This window comes from Schistocerca nitens, chromosome 9, assembly GCF_023898315.1.
Source record: "Schistocerca nitens isolate TAMUIC-IGC-003100 chromosome 9, iqSchNite1.1, whole genome shotgun sequence".
NCBI classification, from domain to species: domain Eukaryota; kingdom Metazoa; phylum Arthropoda; class Insecta; order Orthoptera; family Acrididae; genus Schistocerca; species Schistocerca nitens.
Genome location: NC_064622.1, coordinates 402,148,527 through 402,159,906, shown reverse-complemented (window position 1 = coordinate 402,159,906; position 11,380 = coordinate 402,148,527). Strand labels below are relative to the sequence as shown.

General features: G+C 45.1%; 1 non-coding gene across 1 annotated transcript; it reads left to right on the top strand.

The window, feature by feature from the left end:
* The first annotated feature begins 5,900 nt into the window (after positions 1-5,900).
* Positions 5,901-5,973, top strand: Trnar-ccu (transfer RNA arginine (anticodon CCU)). The gene has a single exon. It is a non-coding gene; the product is annotated as a tRNA-Arg (tRNA).
* Positions 5,974-11,380: the final 5,407 nt, after the last annotated feature.

Here is an 11,380-nt window from a genome sequence, read left to right as displayed (position 1 = left end):
GCGGCGGCGGCGACAAGTTCCTATGGGACCAAACTGCTGAGATCATCGGTCCCTAGGCTTACACACTACTTAATCTAATTTAAACTAACTTACGCTAAGGACAACATACACAACAATTCCCGAGGGAGGACTCGAACCTCCGACGGTGGAGCTGCGCGAACCGCGACAAGGCGCCTTCACTAGAGGTGACGCAGGGGCATGTTACCTATGTCTTCTTACCGCATGGTGATGTCGAAGGTGGCTTGCAGCGTCGAGCAGGCTGCTTCAACTAACAGTCCTGCCCGAAACAGTTGCTCGGGCCGGGCTGGGTTAAAATAGTGCCGCTTTATTGCGGTTGTCGTTGTTCATCTCCGTCCAAGGGAATGAACAGCAAAAATGTAACGAGACTCTAGGCGGAAAATACTTGGAGCCAAATGCAATGACCACTGACGTCTTCTGAGCGTGCCATTTAAATGCAATAGCTAATGTCCGAACAAGGAGAGTGGGGCTATATGACCGCGTCCTGGAGTCCTTGGTAAGCCTCCGACGTTACAATGATGGTGTCCTGCAAACTGAGGTGAAACTTGCGCCCTGAAAATTTCGAGAAAAGCTGCACTAATCCTGCTGTCTGAACTCCTAAACTTGCTCGGCAGATAGAAGAACCGAGAGTTGACTGGGACTGGACATATTCGAACAAGAAATGTAATGACAATATTTTTGCAATATAAGTGATTACAAACTAAACTCCTCCCGAACAGGCCAGGAAGGCCCAACGGTACCGACCGGCCGTCGTGTCATCCTCAGGGCAAAGGCGTCATTGGATGCGGATATGGAGGGGCATGTGGTCAGCACACCGCTCTCCCGGCCCTATGTCAGTTTCCGAGACCGGAGCCGTTACTTCTCAACCAAATAGCTCCTCAGGTTGCCTCACAAGGGCTGAGTGCACCCCGCTAGCCAACAGCGCTCGGAAGACCAGATGGTCACCCATCGCTAGCCCAGCCCTACAGTGCTTCTTCGGTGATCTGACAGAAACCGATGTTCTCACTGCGGCAAGGCCGTCGTCAGAAGGTGATTACAATTTCTTTAATTTTCTATCGGATGCAATCGTAAAAATTTTTTCTTACGATCCGATCTTGAGTAACTATAATGGAAAACATAAAAACCAAATCACGAATACGGAATTTAAAAATTATTTCTCTTCTACTTGGTAAAGCATGCTCTAAAATGAATATAAAATAAAACAAAGTCTATGCCCGTGGATCAGCGTAGGGTACATGTAATGTATATAAGATGTGTTGTCATACGAACTAGGTCAGGCTTATGCAGGAACACAGGTGACATAAACTGTACATTAGCTGCTTCTTCTTCTTCTTCCACTCCATACGCTACATGCGCGCTCCTCTCTATATGACTTCTAAACATGATGGATCGGACAGGGTGACAAAGATCCTCATTGTGGACACACGGGGGGTTTCCAGTCGAAGAGCACTATCAGGGTGCAGATAGGCTGTCCCTTAATGAGCAGGTAGTTCCCAAGAACACTGAGAGAAAATTCACAGTGCAAATTTCACTGGGCAAGGGCAGCAGCTATGTTCTACCTTGAGGGACATAGAAAAAGATAATACCTAAGTTCCTCAGTGGTTTCTAATCCCGCCTAGTCGCCAACTGACGCAAAGGATAATTTTTCTGTATCAAGCCGCGTTCAAATTTTCAACAGACTCTCTTTAGTTTTGGAGAAACTCGTAAGTTCTCTCGTGGTGATTATACCATAGAACACTCATACACTACTGGCCATCAAAATTGCTACGCCAAGAAGGAATGCAGATAATAAACGGGTATTCATTGGACAAATATATTATACTAGAACTGACATGTGATTACATTTTCACGCCATTTGTGTGCATAGATCCTGAGAAACCAGTACCCAGAACAACCACCTCTGGCCGTAATAACGGCCTTGATACGCCTGGCCATTGAGTCAAACAGAGCTTGGATGGCGTGTACAGGTACAGCTGCCCATGCAGCTTCAACACGATACCACAGTTCATCAAGAGTAGTGGTTGGCTTATGGTGACGAGCCAGTTGCTCGGACACCATTGACCAGACGTTTTCAATTGGTGAGAGATCTGCAGAATGTGCTGGCCAGAGCAGCAGTCGAGCATTTTCTGTATCCAGAAAGGCCCGTGCATGACCTACAACATGCGGTCGTGCATTATCCTGCTGAAATGTAGTGTTTCGAATAGATCGAATGAAGGGTAGAGCCACGGGTCGTAACACATCTGAAATGTAACGTCCACTGTTCAAAGTGCCGTCAATGCGAACAAGAGGTGACCGAGACGTGTAACCAATGGCACCCCATACCATCACGCCGGGTGATACGCCAGGATGGCGATGACGAATACACGCTTCCAGTGTGCGTTCACCGCGATGTCGCCAAACACGGGTGCGACTATCATGATGCTGTAAACAGAAACAGAACCTGGATTCATCCGAAAAAATGAGGTTTTGCCATTCGTGCACCCAGGTTCGTCGTTGAGTACACCATCGCAGGCACTCCTGTCTGTGATGTAGCGTCAAGGGTAACCGCAGCCATGGTCTCCGAGCAGATAGTCCATGCTGCTGCAAACGTTGTCGAACTGTTCGTGCAGATGGTTGTTGTCTTGCAAACGTCCCCATCGGTTGACTCAGGGATCGACACGTGGCTGCACGATCCGTTACAGTCATGCGGATAAGATGCCTGTCATCTCGACTGCTAGTGATACGAGGCCGTTGGGATCCAGCACTGCGTTCCATATTACCCTCCTGAACCCACCGCTTCCATATTCTGCTAACAGTCATTGGATCTCGACCAACGCGATCAGCAATGTCACGATACGATAAACCGCAATCGCGATAGGCTACAATCCGACCTTCATCAAAGGCGGAAACGTGATGGTACGCATTACACGAGGCATCACAACAACGTTTCACCAGGCAACGCCGGTCAACTGCTGTTTGTGTATGAGAAATCGGTTGTAAACTTTCCTCATGCTAGCACGTTGTAGGTGTCGCCACCGGCGCCAACCTTATGTGAGTGCTCTGAAAAGCTGATCATTTGCATATCACAGCATCATCTTCCTGTCGGTTAAATTTCGCGTCTGTAGCACGTCATCTTCGTGGTGTAGCAATTTTAATGGCCAGTAGTGTAGATCTGATTCCGGTATACTATTCTGCAGTATCTAAGGAATTTCGTTATGAGTGCGTCTTTACACTCTGGATTTTCTCTGAAGGAGGACTCTGCATATACTGGCAGTCATCGGAATAAAATGTTAGTTTGAGAGGCACCCACATGTCTTGCTCATACTGTGGCATCAAGCAGTCAGGCCTGCAAGATGAGTGGTCTGCCAAGCGAGTGGATTCATTCTTATTTATCGAGTAACGGGAACTCTCGTACTCACAATTAAGTTACAAGTTATCCTCCTATATGATTAATACGCAACGGAAACACGCATCTGACTATCAGTAATTTACAGAACTCTGACTGTACACTACGCACTGGCAATACCACATTTTCTTTCTATTTTTTATTTAACGGCTTTTGTCAACACGTGGCCACCGCACTGAATATGAATGGCGCACACATTATAAATTCGGGACATTATGACAACATACAATTCGAAGGAAAAGTCCACCAATCTTTTTCTTTTCACTATCTTATTTATTCCGATAAATTCTCTAACCTAAACACACAAATTCTATAACCTACAACAATAACACATGAGAAATTCCGCCCAGTGGGCATGGCTTTACGTTGGTGAATCTCTATATTATGGTCTCGTAATTATTTAACGCTACAGTGCACTTTCTGGATAGGATGGTGGATCTTTTATTATTTCTCACACTTCGACTCTCACAATCATCATCACGAAACTATCCTCCAGACCGAGCAGTACAGAAGGAACAAGCATAACCCACTAATCTTTCGAAACTACCTTGCTACTCTCCCATGCAAACCACACATACCCAAATTACATGACATACACCACATTACGACATGAAATACAAAACACTAAATAGTCACAACATTATCACTTTCAGCTTTCCCACTTCAATTAGTATTTATCCCAGTTTCACACGACACTGCCCCACTTTGTAATTCTACTTTCCTACTGTGAACTCTGGAGATATTTGCACGTCTTTCTGTGCAATGCAAGCCAAGTGGCGTTGCTGGATAGACGGCCGACTCACCTTGCTTCTCTCTCAGATTTTGAATTTAGCGTCACACGGAACCATATCACGCAAAGTAATATTAAGAACGTATTCATCACACACGCGAGTCCTCAACTGATTACCATGGACGAGTACTTCTCTTTATCCTTTGTCTCATACAAAGATTGAGACTCTCACGGAACTCATCACGTGGAAGTACTCGTCTCTAATTTCACGTCCTGCACACGCCATTTCTTAAATATTTTAACTTATGGTACACACGCTATTTCTTAAGTATTTCAACTTATTGTACATACGCTAGTAATTCAGCTTAACTTAAGCACACAGAAGTATTTCAACTTATTGCTACACGTGGTTTCATTGTGACAGTTGGTCACTTCCGAAGATTACTACAATCCCATTAATATTAACTGCCTGACATTTAATTCTCCCCACAAAAGTTCCTGAAATAGAGAAATTATTATTTCAAACTACTCTTAAATATTCCACATGCATACCATGCCCCACTCTTTTGTCATTACGGAGCACAACTAAAACAGGTCTTCACAGCACAAGATCTAACGGCAGAGTGCTGAAACATGGCCGTTCTCTAGGTCCTCTCACACCTCTGTCGAAGTGGGGGAGCACCCTGCTACCGTATTGGTCAGCCACATTTCAGGTGCTCAAAGCTCAGGTAAATTTCACCTCTTTGGTCCCACCAAAGATGGCCAAAGGATCGTCTCAAAGATGATGATATATTCACATTCACTATCTGCGGTTAGCAGACGACCATACATTCACTCATTTCACAGATCTCACCAAACTGGATGTAGGGATTTACTTTGTGGGAGTGCACATGTGATCAATTAAATAAATAAATTCTGGTATCCGGCTTCGCTGTATTAATTGAAATTGAGTTATTTTACAAAAAAAATGTGTTGTTCTGACAAAAATAATGAAGTATGTTGTACCTATTTTCAATGTCGGGCGGTACTGTATCCTTTCAAGTTTTAGTGGGTTAATACTCCATAGGAATATAAAACTGATTTTAGTTAACTGCGACCACTTTCTACGTTATATGATCTTGCACGAGCGTTCATGAAAGTGATCGGCACTTGGCTAGCCGCGCTTGAATTGTTGTGTCACTTGAGATTCAGATCCTCGTCCAGTCATCCATGTTTACATTTTTCGTGTTTTCACTAAGGATGGTGTCCGGAAAGGACATGAACTTTCTCACTCCCCGTCCATCCTCAATTCCATACTATGCCCCATCACTAATGATGGAATGTTAAACACTGAGCTTCCTTCCGCTCTCCATTTTCTTAGCTGTACAACCGAAGTTTTAATAGCTATTATTCTGTAACTGCTTAAGCAGCACTCTTGGTGAGCTATGTAACGGTTTCCCTGACATCATGTAAGAAGCACGTATCATTTTTGTAGTATCATTTCCCGACGGAAACTTCTTGCCGAAAACAAATAATTGCAGCAAAAGAAGATGGATAACAAGCAGGATACAACGTGGTTCATCCCGGTGCTCTTCTAACAGTCCGTTGACATTCCAGCTGTTTCTGATAGAGACGGCGAATTATTCACCAGCAACAGATCCCCGCTGGCGGTAGGGGAGGCGTGCTCACTAACGTGTTCGGGTGACTGCTCTGTCGATTACGTCAGGCTGTCGATTACGCCAGGGTAACGCGGTAGATAACGGGTTCACTGGTCCGAAACTACCTCGAGCCCCTGTGGCCTAATGGATAAGGCATCGGTCTCCTAAACCGGGGATTGTGGGTTCGAGTCCCACCAGGGGTAAACATTTTAAATTTGAGTGCTGGTATATTTCTGGAATATTTCACACAGAAATCTACTATCCGAAGTGTAGACCTCTTCAGTTCCAGCCGCTTACGTCAACAACTCTTTCAGTCTTTACACTACTTTCATTCTTCGTGACGCTGTTGTGTATTACAGCCATTCCGATTTACCACTTCAACTTTTCTGTTGCGCTCTGCTTGCACGCTCTTTGACGGAGGTTAATTTTCTTGCGCATTACGAATTTCATTTGTAGTACCTTATCTGAAAAACCTGTGACATTGTTTCACAAAGTATTTTAATTTTTCCCGCTGTGAGCACACAAGCTTGACACAATACTTTAGCTGAAGCGTTGAGCCCTTCGTTACTGAAAAGCCTCTACCCGTCCGTAACGCCAGCTTGTGTTAGTGAGTTGTAGAGTTCAGTCACAATGCTGGCCTAATATTCCGTTCGATCGTATTTTGTTGATTAGTCAGTAGTGCGGCATCAAAGTGGGCAAATGTATCTACTGCTTCTGTGTCTCGTGGACGGACAGAGCGATGGTTATTTGCGAATCCATATTCATTTCTACAGAGGAGATTTCTGGCCTGCAGAAAAGTCATCATCCGCGAGGTTCAAGCGTGTTTCAAAATTTAACAATAGACTGACAGTGATGTGCTTCTGTAGTTGCACGTGAAAACGGGAGTGACCTGCACATTTTTTCTATCACTTAGTACACTTACGTTCTTCCAGCGGCCTACGACAGACTGCTGCGGTAAGAGGGGTAAGTTCTTTCTCATTTTCTACGTAGAACGCTGTACGTACCCATCAGGTCCAGTTGCCTTCTCTGTAATGAGCGACTTTAATTAATGTCGGACTGCTTATATTGGACTGTAACACGCATCGACTAGCAGATATATCGGCTCAGGTAACAATTTAGTAATGGTGAAAAGAGGACTGGACTTTAAAAAATCAACAGGAAAAAATCAACCTACCGTGAAGTGAGATATTTGAGTATTGATGAATAATGATGCGCGTTCAAAGCTATCAGAGGCTGTGAATACTGAGGTACAAAACTGTGCGCAGTTCATTTGAAGAGGAGTGGAAATCTGTAAAACGGGGAAAAAAAGAAGTTCGCCAGACAAACATGGGTAGGCTACAAGTTGTAGCTGCGAAGAAACCTTGAGTCACAGAACAAATACTTAATTTTACTTTCGAAAGAAGGAAAAAAAAATAGGTTTAGGAAAAGAAAGGCATACAGCAATATACACCGATGAGCCAAAACTTTATGACCACTTGTTTAATAGCGTGTTGTACCACTATGCAAACACAATACAGCAGTGATTCTGGTCGGTATGGATTCTACAATTCCTTGACAGTATTCCAGAAGTATGCGACACCAGATGTCTGCGCGCAGGTCAAGTAATTCCCGCAAACTACGGGATTGTGGTTTACGTGAACGCAACTGACGCCCGATATGTTTTCCAATGGCTAGAGATCAAGCAAGTTTACTGGCCAAGATATCAATATGAATTCACTATAACGCTCCTAAAACCACTGCAGCTCGATTCTGAACTTGCAACATGAACAGTTATCCTGTTGGAAGATGTAATCGTCGTAGGGGGAGACATGGAAGCCCAAGTCAATTACCGCACAGCATAATTGTGCTCTCACCGGCTTCCATTTGGGGCCCAGTGCATGTTTCGTCCAGCCACTCGCCCGGATGAATGACCCAACCATCGACCTGGTTTAACAAGAAATGCGATTCATTCGACAGGCAACACGTTTCTGTTGAACCACGGTGGAAATTTGAAAGCCTTCTACTTACGTTTCAAATCCAGACTTTAATAATAAAATGGGAAGGTACTGTTAATCATAACTCAGGGAGAAGATGTGATCTAAATGACATCCTGAACATCACAAGACAAAACAAAATGACTAAAGAAACGCCACACAAACATTTTTATGTGACAAACGATTTCACTAACATGGGGTCATGGTGGACAAAGTGATCAGCTGGGGATCGACACACGACACTAACCGGAACACTAATCGCTTCATCTGACTTCATATACGTGAATCCGGGGTATGGCACAAAAACTATGCCACCATCAAGCATCCGTATTCTACTATTTTAAAAGGAAAAATGTGGTTCGAAAGAACAGGGCGCTGAGAAACATATATTGGAGCCCTACGCCGTAGCAGCGAATACCTTACCCTCCTGCTGGTTAGGGCGGCACACCACGATGCGTTCGGCGACTGAAGTCATGGACGGCTGCAATCTGTTATTAATCGCACGCGCCCGAAAAATGCAAGTATGCGGTCTCGTGTTCGGTTAATTCGGAACGCACGTACTTTCCTATGAGCCTCTGAAACCCCGGTGGATTTCAGTGTGCAGGTGGACCCGTTAGCTGGTCTGCCAAACCAATTTGACTCCGTGCCACGACTATGCGTGACGGAATATGTGAAAATGTTTAGACGGCCGACTCAAGACAAGTAAGTATATCCACGCATCTAACGGTTCAGAAGGTGACTGCCACGGGCTCTAAGTGGCAAGCTTGCAAAGGACACAAGTCTCACCGTTTAAGTAGAGACCTGTAGTTCTTTACTAGCGAAGCACCAGTACAAGAGTGATCTTCTCTTTCTGTCCGCTTTCCTCCTCATCTCGGTAGCAAAAACCCATTTCCATCTTAGACTTCCCCCACTTTAGCGCAAGCCAATCACGAGCTGGAACATGGCATTCGAGGCTCGGAGAGCGCCCTTTGCTCTGCATACACCGATTTGACCATCAGAGACTTTAGAGTTAATTGGGAGAAAAGGAAAAAAGATTCAGCTTTGCAGCCTCTTTCCCACATGTTTACACCATGACATTTGCTAACAACATGACCGGGATGGAACCACAGCCCTCTATAAAAAGCTTGTTACCTCTCCTGTTGCGCCCATTTCGAAGATTCCAAAGAACGGCCATAAACTCGCTAAAAGCCCAGTGCTTTCAAAAATATGTTCTGTAACAGAGTCTGGCCGTTTGGACGCCAGTGACGCACACAGATGTCCCGTCGGCTTCCTGCCTAACAACGCCCCATCCTCTGCTTCATTGCCGGTCTACAATGCGCTGGCCACTACAGCGGCGACTTGTCAGTGCTAGTCATTCTACCTGGACGTAGAGGCCGGCCAACTGGCGCCAACCAACGTGTCTGCACAACGAGACCACAGAACTCGGCCGTCTGGAAATGTTTCCACCCAGGTTCCGCAGAAAAAACGCGCTACCCTCGGCCCACCGTCGCCGTACTTTCACTGCAGTCGTTTTAAATCGGCGCCCTATTCCTTTGAAAGCAGGTAAAGCTTACCGTTACTCCTTTCCTAGAGCACGCAAGCAAGAGCATTAACTACTGCCCACCACTTCATCATGATGTATAAAGTCAAACTGAAATAAAGATCATATTCCCTAAGAACATGAAGCCGCATAACACCAAATCAGAAGTGAGAGTGCCCTGCAATCTCTCAAATTCACTGATACTGTATTCACTGCACTCGTAATTGACGATGCAGTTGGTTCAACACAGGAACACGTAGGGGTCGTGTGATGTTGAGCTCCATATTCAGCAGTGGCCTTTGAACCGTCTGCTCTGAAACACTTGTGCCTACAGCAGCATTGTATTCTGTCGTCAGATCTACCACAGATCGCTGCCTATCCGGGTTGCACAGTGGTGGATCCTCCGACCTATACGTTTTGTGATGAAACGTGGTCGTTCAAAATAACATACGGTCTACTCATTATTTTACAATCCTTCCATCACTTTCCATAGGTGCTCACAACAATAGTACGGCAACAGGCGACCAGCTTCGCCGTTTCAAAGGTTCTCTTTTCCAGCCGCAGCGCCACAACAATGTGTCCTGTGTCAAAACCGATTAGATCAATGGATTTCCGCATTTGCGGCTCATACCTTCGCTATAATGGCTGCCCAGTGTGTGGTGCCAACAGTAAAATTCGGAGGCGGTGGTGTTATGGCGTGGTCATGTTTTTCATGGAGGGGGCCTACACCCCTTGTTTCGCGTGGCACTATCACAGCATAGGCCTACAGTGATGTTTTAAGCACCTCCATGCTTCCCACTGTTGAAGAGCAATACGGGGATGGCGACTGCATCTTTCAACACGATCGAGCAACTGTTCATAATGCACGGCCTGTGGCGGAGTGGTTGCACGACAATAACACCCCTGTAATGGACTGGCCTGCACAGAGTCCTGACCTAAATCCTATAGAACACCTTTGGGATGTTTCGGAACGCCGACTTCGTCCCAGGTCTCACCGCCGACATCGATACCTCTCCTCAGTTCAGCACTCCGTGAAGAATGGGCTGCCATTCCCCAAAAAACCTTCCGGCACCTGATTGAACGTATGCGTGCGAAAGTGGAAGCTGTCATCAAGGCTAAGGTTGGGCCAACACCATACTGAATTCCAGCAATACCGATGGAGGGCGCCACGAACTTTTAAGTCATTTTCAGTCGTGTGTCCGGATTCTTTTGATCACATCGTGTATATTAGCGCATAATAGGTGTAAAACATAGCGTACGGCTATAGATAAATAAACGTTGAATAAAACGCGTTTACTACCAGGAGAGCAATGCGTGTTGGCTTCAATGACTACCGTAGTAAAACATTGTCAAATGATATTTCACAAAACCCAAAGAAATTCTGATCGTATGTAAAGGCTGTTAGTGGCACCAAAGTTAGTGTCCAGTCCCTAGCGAATGAGACAGTAAGACAAGAACTGAAATTGAGTGTATCAAAGCAAAAGCTGAAATGCCTAACTATGTTTTTCAGTGTTCCTTTACAAAGGAAAACCCAGGAAAATTGCCCCAATGTAATCCTCGTACCGCTGAAAAGATGAATGAAATAAGTATTTGTGTCAGTGGTGTTGAGAAACAGCTGAAGTTGTTAAAACTGAACAAAGTTCCAGGCCCCGATGGAACCGCTGTCAGATTCCATACTGAACTTGCGGCTGAGTTAGCCCGTCTTCTGTCTATTATCTACCGCAGATCCCTCGAACAAAAAACCATGCCCAGTACTTGGAAAAAAGTGAAGTCACACTCGCCTAGCAAGAAGGGTAATAGAAGTTATACACAAAACTATCGTCCAATATTGTTGACACCGATTTGTTACAGAATCGTGGAATATATTCTGAGCTCGAACATAATGAGGTGTCTTGAACAGAATGACCTACTCAGTGCCAACCAGCATGGATTCCGAAGACACTGATCATTTGAAACCCAATTCGCACGTTTCTCACGATATACTGGAAGCTTTGGTTCAAGGCGACCAGGAAGATGTAGTGTTTCTTGATTTCCGAAAAGAATCTGACTCAGTACCACACGTACACCTATTGTCAAACGTAATATCATATGGGGTATCAAGTGAAATTTGTGACTAGA